Source organism: Corvus kubaryi, unplaced genomic scaffold (assembly GCF_017639235.1).
Source record: "Corvus kubaryi isolate FWS band 111438036 unplaced genomic scaffold, C.kubaryi_AGA036_p1.0 37396, whole genome shotgun sequence".
NCBI lineage: Eukaryota > Metazoa > Chordata > Aves > Passeriformes > Corvidae > Corvus > Corvus kubaryi.
Genome location: NW_024581135.1, coordinates 722,566 through 734,817, shown reverse-complemented (window position 1 = coordinate 734,817; position 12,252 = coordinate 722,566). Strand labels below are relative to the sequence as shown.

The 12,252-nt window shown below is 52.8% G+C and overlaps 2 non-coding genes across 2 annotated transcripts; one reads left to right on the top strand and one right to left on the bottom strand.

The window, feature by feature from the left end:
• The first annotated feature begins 10,341 nt into the window (after window positions 1-10,341).
• On the top strand, window positions 10,342-10,413 carry TRNAA-CGC. The gene has a single exon. It is a non-coding gene; the product is annotated as a tRNA-Ala (tRNA).
• Window positions 10,414-10,635: 222 nt separating this feature from the next.
• On the bottom strand, window positions 10,636-10,706 carry TRNAG-GCC. Its single transcript has one exon. It is a non-coding gene; the product is annotated as a tRNA-Gly (tRNA).
• Between the last annotated feature and the right edge of the window lie 1,546 nt (window positions 10,707-12,252).

The window sequence follows — 12,252 nt, the reverse complement described above, 5'->3', positions numbered from 1 at the left end:
TCTGTACTGCCCCGCTCCCCCTCTGTGCTGCCCCGCTCCCCCTCTGTACTGCCCCGCTCCCCCTCTGTGCTGCCCCGCTCCCCCTCTGTGCTGCCCCGCTCCCCCTCTGTACTGCCCCGCTCACCCCCGGCCTCTCCCGCTGCCGGCCCCGGGCTGCCCCGCTCCCCCCGCGAACTGCCCCGTTCTCCCCTCTGGACTGCCCCGTTCTCCCCTCCGGACCGCCCCGCTCCTCCCGGGCTGTCCCCTCCGGGCTCCCCCCGGGCTCCCCCGCTGCCGCTCAGCGCTCCCGCATAGCCGGAGACTGGGGAGGGGTTTATGTGTTTTGATTCGAGCGGGTTTTTATTTGTTTTTTTGGTTTGGTTGGTTTGGTTTAGGCTTAGTTTTTCCTACCCACCACACACCCCGCTGGTTCCACTACCGCGCTGGTTTAGGGAGTCTTCCTGCTGGAGTGTTGCACCAGCTCCAGCCCTGGCTCTGAGGGGCTCAGCCTGGAGCAAAGGAGCTCAGGGGGGACCTTGTGGCTCTGCACAAGTCCCTGACAGGAGGGGGCAGCCGGGGGGGTCGGGCTCTGCTCCCAGGGAACAGGGACAGGACAAGAGGAAGTGGCTTCAAGCTGTGCCAGATCAAGTTCCCTTTGGATACTGTGGAAAGTTTCTTCCCTGAAAGGGCTGTCCAGCCCTGGCACAGATGCCCGGGGCAGTGTTGGAGTCCCCATCCTTGAATGGATTTAAAATCTGTGTGGATGTGGCACCTGGGGACGTGGGTCGGTGGTGACCTTAGCAGTGCTGCAGGGATGGTTGGACTCGATGGTCTCAGAGAGATTTTCCAACCCAAACAATTCTGTGATTCCATGATTTTAGGATCAAACAGGTCCAGCCCTGCCCAGGGTGCAGCTTCTCACCTCTGTGACAAGGAGCGTATCGTTGGGGTTTGATGTCAGACACGCGTCCTCTGGATGCAACTGATCCCAGCAAACAGGCTATTTTCAGCGCCTTGTGAAGTTTTCTTACATAAAACACATCTCCAGACTCACCCCCCACGCACACACGCTCAAACACAGGCGTCGGTCGGGTTTTTAACTTGGCAGTGTTTTCCTAAAAGGCTTGGAAATGCCAAAAGTAGTAACTACGCTGCAGAGTCTGTTACAGCTTCTCATCTGCGATTCAGCTCCGAATTCCTGCTCTCTGACAAGGATGCCAGCCAGGCTGGAAGAATGGAAAAACAACCCCAAGATTGTCCCAGGAATGGCACAGGCCCCTTTGCTGCAGATGGGGCTGGGGAAAGACCAGGAACAGGCAGCCCAGCACCGTAGGGACAGCCGGGCAGAGCTGCCCCATTCCCACTCCTCCAGTAGGTTATAGGGACATAACTGTGCTGTCCCCCTCTAGAACGCACGGGTGCAGGCACAGAGCTGCCCGGGGGTGTCCTTGGTGGAGAAGCCCGTGAGCCACACGGGAGCAGCAGCAGGGGAGTCCCGAGGCCAGCTCTGGCCACGGTGCTGGGGGAGGTGTCCAGGGTCTGCACTGGCCATCGCCTGCTTCTGTGGGATTTGTCTCAGCGGTTGTCTAAGCTCCAGGCTGTTCTGCCAGCTCTGGAAACCCCCAAAACACAACATTTGAGTGATGTATTTGTGCCACAAACAGTCAAAAATAGCATAATTGCATATTGTTTCCCCCGTATTTTGGGAATTACTGACACAAGACACAGAGATTTGATTTAATTAACTGCTTTCATTTAGCGAAATGTATTTTGTTGTTTTAAGTGAAATCCTTTCTTGGTTTGGGAAGGATTTGCTCAACATATCTGGGATCCTTCCCCCTCAGAAACACATTCCCTGGAAGACACTGCCAAGGAAAACAAGTATCCACAGAAGTTGGGAAAAGGGGTAGGTTTCCAGTGAAGTCCTTCCCTGCAACTGGCCATAGAGGGAGGTGTTGCTGGCCCCATCTCCAGATGGATGAGGCTGTCCAGAGGTCCTTGCACACGCAGAGGGGTCAATGACGAGCTCCAAAAGCGCCCCTGGGTCTGCTTGGAGCTGGAGCCAGGAGAGCCGCCTGACACAAAGCCCAGTGTTTTTCCTTCAAGATGTTTTTCATTACAGGGGCCTCATCACAGCGGCGTGAGGTGGCTGGGGTCTCATATCAGGAGCCACATCCCCAGTCCCAAAGCCACCTGTGTGAGAGAGGGTGTTTCTGGGGACCCCAGGGCAGCGTTATTGCCCACCCCGCGCTGCAGGCGCTCCGTACAGCCTCGCAGATGGGAGACATAATGCCCGAGGAATGTCTGCTTCCACCGAGCCACCGCGAGGCTATTTCTGTAAGCCCAACCCCAAACCATTTGTTGAAGTCCTCTCAAACAATTTTCTGTGGGATGGCCTGGCTGCCAGAGGCAGGAGGTGTTTGGCCTGGTGAGCACATGTCTGCAGAGGCCAGCCCTGACCCTCGCTCGAGGAACAGTCACATCCAAAGGTGCTGTGGCTCAGAGCAGCGGCCGGGCGCCTGCAGCCAGCAGGGAATGGTGCCCACGGCATCACCAGTGGGGAGCCTTGCCTGCCCTGCCTCGGGGCTGGAGGGGGCCCCATCCTTCCCCTCCACTCACAGCTTAACAAAATCATTTTCCATTGAGGCTGCGAGCCTCGAGGCCTCCCGAAGCAGAGCTATTTTGAGTATTTTCCACAGCATCTCTGAACGCTGTTGTGCTCATGACTGCTGAGTGGGAGATCTGTGCATGCAGATCTCCAGAGCGTGCCAGCCCAGCCCCCCGGCGCCAGCCTCCCCCTCCTCCTCCTCCCTCCAGCGGAGTCTGGGCTGAAACTGTGGCACAAGCAGAGCCCCCGCTGGTCACAGGCTGTCCTGGGCTGTCCCAGGAGGGGTGGGTGGCTGCCCTGGGCACCCTGTGTTACAGGGTGCCTGCCAGAAGCTGTGTCCCCCTCACCAGGACATGTCCCAGACAAGGGGCTGCTCCCAGGGAGGGACAGTTTCCATCTCTCAGTTCCCTCAGACAGCCCCAGGGACAGCCTGGTTTGCAAAACACAAGATTAATTTCTAGAGGTGACCCAGTTGTGTTTTGAATTCATGCGCTGAACTAAGGGCCTGGAAGTTCCAAGGCCAGGTTGGACAGGGCTTGGAGCATCCTGGGATAGTGGAAGGTGTCCCTGCCCATGGCAGGGGGTGGAATGGGGTGAGCTTTAAGGTCCCTTTCATCCCAAACCGTTCTGTGATTCTGTGATCCCGAGCCCAGGTGATAAAGTACTATTTCCTTTGGGCAGGAGGCTGTTGGAACTTCCCTTCACCACTGAAGGTCCCGATGAAAATGGACAGAGTGCAACAGCCACAAAGCTGAAGCTGTGAGACCATTCAGGCCTTGTCGAGACTGCAGATACCACCCCCATGGAGCAGGGAGTGGCTGGTGCCTCCTTCTAGGGATGTGGTTTAGTGGTGGGCTTGGCAGCGATGGGTTAATGTTTGGACTCAATGGTCTGAGAGGGCTTTTCCAACCTAAACCATCCTGTGATTCTTTGACAGCCACCAGGAATGGAGTTCAGCATCGTGTTTGTCCAGCCACTCGTAGGACAATGTTCTCTCCTGCTAAAAGGCTCACACCGTACTGCAGGCTCCAGAAAAGAGAGGTAAAACCAAGAGAAACAGCTCCTGAGAGTTATGAATTTGCAAAACTCTCCATGTCTGTGATGGCTGCTGTCATTAGAGGGAAATGGCAGGGAGAACAAACCCATTAATGCAGCTGTTAATTGAAAACAGGACTGTGTGGAGAATGGGGTTTGTAATTATGAGAACAGTTATTAAAATATCATTTTGCTTTTTAAAATGCCTGACTTTAGTAGAGTATAGAGGAGTTATGTTTTAAAAAGTTAATTATTTCCCGTGCTTCAGAAAGAGAGGCCTAAGTTGAAAATTATTTACCAAAATTGTTAAGACAGTTTTTTAATTATCAGTTTTAAAACAGTGTCGTAGAGTATCCGTTTTACTTCCACTCTGGAGCGTGCTTCCCTCCCGTGCGGATCCTGCTCCTTCCCAGGGCTCTCTGGAGCTGAGCGCTGGGCACGGCTGTGCTGGTGGGTCGGCAGCTCTCAGACCCCATTTTTCACTCGCCCTTGTGGCCTTCCGGGGCAGTTCTGATCCCAGCGGCTTTTCCCCATCCCGGTGTGGTTCGTGGCGCGGTTCCTGGCGCGGTGCTGGGCTCGGCGGTGCCGTCAGACGCAGATGTGGCTCTGCGCTCGGGGGTCCCCGTCCTTCCCAGCTGTGGGAGCCCCGGGCGTGGGGCCGGGCTGGCTGAAAGGGGCACCCAGCGCTGCTCGGGGCCGTGCGGGCTCGGCAGCCCCAGCGCCTCGGGAGGGCGAGCCGGGAGGAGCCGGCCTGGCCCCGCTGCCCGCTGCAGGCGTCCGGCAGGCACCGGGACGAGCGAAGGGGAGCGATTCTGTGCGGAGGGAGCGGCAGCTGGAGCCGGGCACGCGTGAGCAGCGAGCAGCTCCTTCGGCACAGCAGGACCGCGGCTGCGGCTCCCGAGCGTGGGCTCCGAGCGCGCCGGGCAAGTGCCTGCTACAGGGGGCGAGTGCTTCCTACAGGGGGCAAGTGCCTGCTACAGGGGGCGAGTGCCTGCTACAGGGGGCGAGTGCTTCCTACAGGGGGCAAGTGCCTGCTACAGGGGGTAAGTGCCTGCTACAGGGGGCGAGTGCCTGCTACAGGGGGCGAGTGCTTCCTACAGGGGGCAATTGCTTCCTACAAGGGGCGAGTGCATCCTACAGGGGGCAAGTGCCTGCTACAGGGGGCAAGTGCTTCCTACAAGGGGTGAGTGCTTCCTACAGGGGGCAAGTGCCTGCTACAGGGGGCGAGTGCCTGCTACAGGGGGCGAGTGCTTGAGGGTGTAACTGTACTCAGCCGTGTGCTGCAGACTCTGGCTGTGCCTGGAGCTGTTCCCCAGGGGATTCTGCCCCTCTGCCCTGCCCAGGTGAGACCCCACCTGCAGAGCTGCCCCAGCCCTGGGGTCCAGCACAGGAGGGACCTGGAGCTGCTGGAGAGAGTCCAGAGGAGGCCCCGGAGCTGCTCCAGGGCTGGAGCCCCTCTGGAGCCAGGCTGAGAGAGCTGGGAATGTTCCCCTGGAGAAGGAAAGGACACGGGGAGAGCTCCGAGCCCCTTGCAGGGCCTGAAGGGGCTCCAGGAGAGCTGGAGAGGGACTGGGGCCAAGGCATGGAGGGACAGGACACAGGGAATGGCTTCCCAGTGCCAGAGGGCAGGGCTGGATGGGAGATTGGGCAGGAATTCCTGGCTGGAAGGGTGGGCAGGCCCTGGCACAGGGTGCCCAGAGCAGCTGTGGCTGCCCCTGGGTCCCTGGCAGTGCCCAAGGCTGGGTTGGACATTGGAGCTTGGAGCAGCCTGGGACAGTGGGAGGTGTCCCTGCGCACGGCAGGGGTGGGATGGGATGGGATGGGATGGGATGGGATTTAAGGTCCCTTCCAGCCCAACGCATTTTGGGATTCCCTGATTCTGCAACCACGAAGAGCTCCGAGCTTTGACCCCTCTCTCCCTCCCTCAGCACTTCTTTGCTTCCAGCAAAGCTCAGCTGGAATTGAGCACAAGTGTAGGATGGACACACACCTAGTGGCACAAAAATACACACTCACCCTTTCCAGACAATGGAATAATCATGGAGAAACAGGCAATTAATCATGCACAATAAATAATTTAGTCTTTCTTGCAACACTTGAAGCACAGCGAGTAAAAAACACTGATTTGAGAAGAGTGGTATTAAATAAAACTACCCAAAGTGAAGTTCAGCCTGCACACTGAATGGACGGAAAACTGGTTTTTATTCAATTTTAATTAAATGGGATCTGGTTCTTCAATATGGAAAAACTAGATTAAAACTGAGGCAAAAATTGAATCCCATTAATATTACTAGTAAATAAAAATACATTATTTTTTGGTTGAGGGAGCTTTAATAATAAGAGTGATCATAAAGAGAGAAATCAAAACTGGATTGTACATTCACCAGATTATTCAATACAAAAGCCAACAAAATTAGGCCATATTGATGTGATAAGCAAGAAGAAATATATTAGTTTCCAGCTCACAACATTCCGGTACAAGATATCATTGGAAAACCAAGTCAATTTTGGTATCAGTCAGACCCCGATTAAATGAGCCCACACTTCCCAGAAGGCGATCCTGAGGGCTTGGCCCCTACTGACACATTGGAAAGGAGATGTAAATGTATTTATTGCAGCCCCACCACTGCTCTCCAGCAGGGCCTGGGCAGCCACTGCCACATCTTGGGGCAGGAAAGCCCAGGAAAGGTCTTATTTTGATATCTGCAATGATATTGAGGTCTTAAAGTTTGAAATGATGCTGTGGGTCAGCTGGGATAATTAATGAGTGTTGTCTGGTGCTTGTCATGGAAGGTGACACGTCCCGGGGATTTACATACATATTTCCAAAGCTGTTCCAGGAAAAACAAAAAGAGCATTGGGTCCAGGAGAGAGTTCCTAGTATCCATACCTTAAAAATGTGATACTAAGCAAGCAAACTGAAAACCAGGTACTTCTTACCTCAAGCGTTTCTGCTCGCTGGGGACAGAGCGAGAGCTGCAAATGCAGAATGAGTCAACACTCATGGAAATATGATAGGAAATATGATAATAACAGTAATAGCAATAATAATAGTAGTAAAAATAGCAATAAGAAGAATATAGTAGTAGTGTACTTTTTAAGGGTTAGGGCAAAATATTTTAATCAGACATTCTCTAAGCAAATCTGAAGTGTCCTGTTGAGTGATCCGTCCTAATGAGGCTCCACATGGGTTTCCAAATCAGCTCCTGCCTTGGTTTCCCAGGAAGGCCAGTGAATTAAAGGCCTGTGAGGAGAGCAGGAGCATCCTGCTGCCTGGACAGCTTCATTGCCAGTGTAACCTGGGCAATTGTGCTAGAGCCTGGCCTCCCGAGCCTGGCAGAAGCCTCCTATTTGCCTCAAATCCTGAAATGTTAATTTTCATCTCTGATTAAGCTGAAGACCAGTCAAGGCTCCTTTTATTAAGTCAGGCAGACTCCTACCTGCTTCCCGAGGGCTAAATTTGGCTGGGAAAGCCATTGTAATATTGTGTAATTAATTTGCCAGTCAAATAATTTCTGCAGGGCTCCAATTTACTTATCTGTCTGCAGCACTAATGAATCTCCCAGCTCAGTACTTTAATCATGTTTTCTGCCTTTTTATCTCCTTTTTTAACTCCAACTTTCCTAATTGTTTACTATGGGCTCATCTGTAACCTGTTTTTCAGGGATGCTTTTGTTCTCACAACAAAGCCCAGCCAAGCATGTGGACTCTGTAGTCCTCCTTCATGACTGGGAGCTGCTGAAAGCCTTCCTTGCTCTCTTCCTCTGTTTCAACAAACAAGAGAGCTGAGTCAATAAACATCGAAGATGTAAAAATCCAGGAGAAAAAGCCATTTGTATTTGGAGGAGTTAAGGTGGTAACCTCATTCCAGCTCAGTGTAACCTACGTGCAGACCTTCCTAAAGGTCATTCTGAGCACTGTGTTCCCTGATTAGTGGCAGTAGGGAAATCTGTTTCAAAGAACGTGGATACCTGAGGACACCATTCAATGGGGGCCATGGTGGTGGTGGGTTGATGGTTGGACTCCATGATCTGAAAGCTCTTTTCCAACCTTTACAATTCTTTGATTCCTTGAAATGTACCATTGACAGGATTTTTAGTTGTTTAACTTTGCAAATGACATATCTGTAGTATTTTTTTTACTTTTCTAATGCATTTATTACCTAAAATGCTTCACTAAGTGGCACATTTCTGTAGTGTTAAGTACTGAAGTGTCCTTCCAACACACTAACTCTGGTATTTGTCACTTCACAGTTTTCCTAATCTCCAATGGCAATTCTGCACCTCCTCATTTGGATACTCAAACAAATGGATGATATGGCCACGTGACAGAGGAAAAATAAGTTTATGTATTTAAGTATAAATGGCTGGTGCCACTGCCATGGGCTCAGGTGTGACACGGAGGTGTCAGACACACCTGGGAGCCCAGACCCGCAGCTCTGTTGTTGCTCCAGGGCTGGATCCACCATATGAACCCTCTTCATTTGTTTCACACCACTGGGCTTTGCTGCTGGATTCTACTGAATGAGAGCATTGGTTTTAAGAAGGAATTTTGAGTGTAAACATTTAATCCTGGGAATAAGTGCCGTGGTAGGAAGCGGTACTAGAAGGAAACACAGACTTGCCCATCTGTCTCTTCAGAACCCTGCTGTGATCCCTGTTCCCATGCAGTCCAGGGACTTCGAAACAGAGCTCTTGTCAGGCTCCACCAGCCTGGAGAAGAGCTGCTGTGGAAAACAGCGAGTGAGTTTACGTGTGTATCTGACGAGAATTGACGAAAAACGCAGAAACTTGAATAGATCAAAGAAAAGCCGTCCCCAGGGCCAGGGGAGGCCTCCCTGAAAGGCGTGAGGTTCCCGAGGTACCAGGAATGAGTTAATCCCACCAAGGAATGCGGAGGAGCTGCCAGATAACAGAGTGACATTGTTTTTCCCTGATGTCAGCACAGAAACCCAAACACAAAGAGGTGAATGTAGTCCTTGGAGGCAGCTGAATGTGGAGCTTGTGCCGGCATCCAGCAGCATTGAAACAAGATGACAAAGTGTTTCCTGGAAGCAGGGGCCGGCTCCGGCCATCTGGGCCGGCAGCGGCCGTGGTGGGGAGGATCAGGGATGTGCCACGGTGGGAAGGATCAGGGATGTGCGTGTGCCGGGAGCAGGACAGGGCCCCATCCTGCTCCCTCCTGTTCACAAACACGCAGCTTTGGTTGGGCTGGGGCTTCCAGCCTGTAATTCATAGCCATCCATGGGCATTTTATTTTCCTTTAAGGTATCTTATTTTCTCCCGTAGCATCCTCATGCTGTGTCTTGCCTGAATAACTCAATTTATCCTGTGTTTGGTAGGTGATGGTCTAGAGGATATTCAGACCAGGCTGGAAGCCTTGTTTCACTTTAATATAGGCAGCACTTGTATTGCTTCCACAGGGACAGTAATTAAATGCTTGCTGATAGGCTTTGGATGTGGAGCTGCACATCTCAGCAGCTGGAATGTGCTTTGCCTCCATCCATCTCCCAAATGGGAAGTTTCACAATTGGGTGACTGTCCATCACAGCTGAGAAATCCATAACAGCATAGCAATATCTGTATTATTAATTTTTGGCTATTCTGAAGTCTACAGGAAGGTAAACAAAAGGAGAAAAACCTGAAGAGAACGCTTTAAATTGCTTTGTGTTTTTATTGCAGGGTTGGAATTAACCTTCCCAGCACCCTTGGCTTGGCCTGGTGAGGAGCCATGGCTACTCTGCACCTTGGGTTACACACAAACCAGAGTTTGGGTGTTGATTAGGAAAATCAGATCCAGTAACTCGCAGAAAGCAGCTTCTTAAAATTTAGTTGGAAGAAAGTCAAGCTGTAAGTGCTGTTTTCTGACAGGATGGGAAAACCTGAGTGGCCAAGGTTATGGATGTCGAAATGGGAATGGCTGGGTGGGGAAAGGTCCTGTGGGATCGGTATGGCTGCTTGTGGGAGTGGAAATTAAATATGTTCTGCTAGTATCCACTGTTCTTCCCTGTGAGGGTGGGGAGGCCCTGGCACAAGAGCAGCTGTGGCTGCCCCTGGATCCCTGGAGGTGTCCCAGGCCGGGTCAGACGGGGCTCGGAGCAGCCTGGGACAGCGGGAGGTGTCCCTGCCCGTGGCAGGGGTGGGATGGGATGGGCTTTAGGGTTTTAAGCCATTGGCAGGCTCTGTGACGCTGTGGGATAGCTCAGCCGCACACCGAGGGCGCCCAGCGCTGCCATGGGGACGGCGCTTGGGTTCTGAAAACAGCGGCACCGGGCAGCTCCTGTAAAGCCAATGGGCGCTGCTGGTTTTGCTGGGAATACAGCACGGAAAGAACGTGCCTGGGCTCCTCTCCGTCAGTACCAGGGCTCCAAACCTGCCGGGTCCTGATCCCGGCTGCGGACCCCCGGGGGGGATCAGCACCGCGGGCTGCCCCAGGCCCCGAGGCTCTCCCTGCTGGTCCCCGCACACGGACGGGGCGGTGCCGCCCCGGGATCCGTGCCCGCGTCCCGCTGCCGGCCGGGGATCCGTGCCCGTGTCCCGCTGCCGCCCGGGGATCCGTGCCCGTGTCCCGCTGCCGGCCGGGGATCCGTGCCCGTGTCCCGCCGCCGGCCGAGCGCGGTGCCGGCAGAGGGAGTTGTGTGGGGACGGGACGGGGCAGGCCCCGGGACAGGCCGCGGCCCGCCCTCCATTTGCGGCGACCGGCGCGAGGCTGGTACAGCCGGGGATGTAGCTCAGTGGTAGAGCGCGCGCTTCGCATGTGTGAGGTCCCGGGTTCAATCCCCGGCATCTCCAGGCGGTTATTTTTTTTTTTCATTTTCTTTCTTTTTTTTTTTTCCCGTCTGCCCGCGCGGCCGCTGGTTCCGCCGGACCAGGCCAACGCCGCGCCGCCGGCACGACCCGGCCCGGCAGGCCCGGCAGGCCCGGCGCCGCTCCCTCCCGCCCGGGAACCCCGCGGGGAAAATCAAAGCACTGGGGCCTCAAAACGCAACGGCTCCTCCGCCGCCAAAAAACAGCTGCATTGGCCGGGAATCGAACCCGGGCCTCCCGCGTGGCAGGCGAGAATTCTACCACTGAACCACCAATGCGCGCTTGGGAGCCATTCCCCGCCCCTGGCTGAAGCAGCTCAGCCCAGGTCACCGAACCCACCGCGTCCATTCTGCTTCTCAGCCCCACGCAGCACTTTTGAGCCATCGTTTCCAGGGAAAAAAGGTTTTTTAAAAGCTAGCAATGCCTGTTATACATTATTCCTCTAGAGGATTAAAAAATCCTGGAAAAGTGTATAATGCACCCATCACACACCTCACAGAGTCTGGCCTGACTGTTGGTTTTGGTCTTGTTCATCTCTCACAGATGCAAGATTTCACTAATCATTATTTCAGTAATCATTTTTAAAACTTTTTTTTCTCAGCGTATTCTTTGAAAACTTCTTTCTTTTCTAAGCATTCTGTTTGTATCAGGGATAAACAAATATCATTCCTTGAATAAGCAAGGAGTGATTTAATGGAAGAACTTCAGGAGATTACAGGTGAAGGCTTTCAAGATTCCATACACCTAAAGCTATGGTTGGAGCCTATCCTAAAGATCTTCTCTGACCTAAATGGTTCTATGATAATTCTTTACATTTAAAAGCTTTCAGACCAAGTCACAAATGTGTATTTTTGTTCCTTTTCCGTCCTGGAAGGACTTTGCCAGGGAGGCCAACGTTTAAGGGCTCAGCTCAGAGGCTCAGCTGATCCACAAAGGAATCATCAGAATATGCTCACAATGGTCTCTGTGATTTGCCAGGTGATGACATTTCAGCACACTGTGCCTGTGTGTGGTGATGTCAATAGTGAGTCCTTGCTTGTGCTGTGATGTAGCCATGCCATGTCCCAAAATAAATGATGCACACTCCTGATGCTCATTTTGTCTTGGACATGCTCCCATGAAGAGCCGCACGTGAGCCAGAGTCCAAGGAAAAGCTGCAACAAGCGCTTCATGTCAAGGGAACATCAATTTATGTACAAAACTTATGTACAAAAGTGCTCGAGAACAGCACCAGGGCAGGAGGAACACCTACCACCAACCACCTCTGCGAAGGTAGGAAGCAGGTGTTTTCTGGTTCAGCCAACAGCACTCTGGCACTGCAGGTCACGTTCCAGTGTCCTGTGTTTGGATGTGCATGAACTCCACAATTTAACAACCCAGCACAGCTCCCTTTCCTTCTCAGCTTCCGATGGCAGAAGGTGACATAATAAAAACTGTAAGTAATAATTATTATTTAGGCTGTTGCTTATGGTTGGATTAGTCAGCCTAGAAAAACTGTTTTCTCAGACAAGCCCAGGACCGAAAACCCCCACGCACTTAGGCAAAAGATATTCATATTGAGAAGCCCCTAATTCTCCATTTTACTGTGTCTGGAAGTTAGTCATGAGGAGGTTTCCCCCTACTTTTGTTCTCTCATCTCCTCTCATTCCTGCTGAGCTGATGCTCTGCCAAGTAGGGGACATCTGACAACATCTGTGCACAGCCACACGGGACCCAGAAGTGTGTCCTCAGAGAAAGTCATGGAATCAAAGAATCATGGGCTGGCTGAGGTCGGAAAAGCCCTCTGAGGTCACTGAGTCCAATGGGTAACTCAGCCAAGGGCAC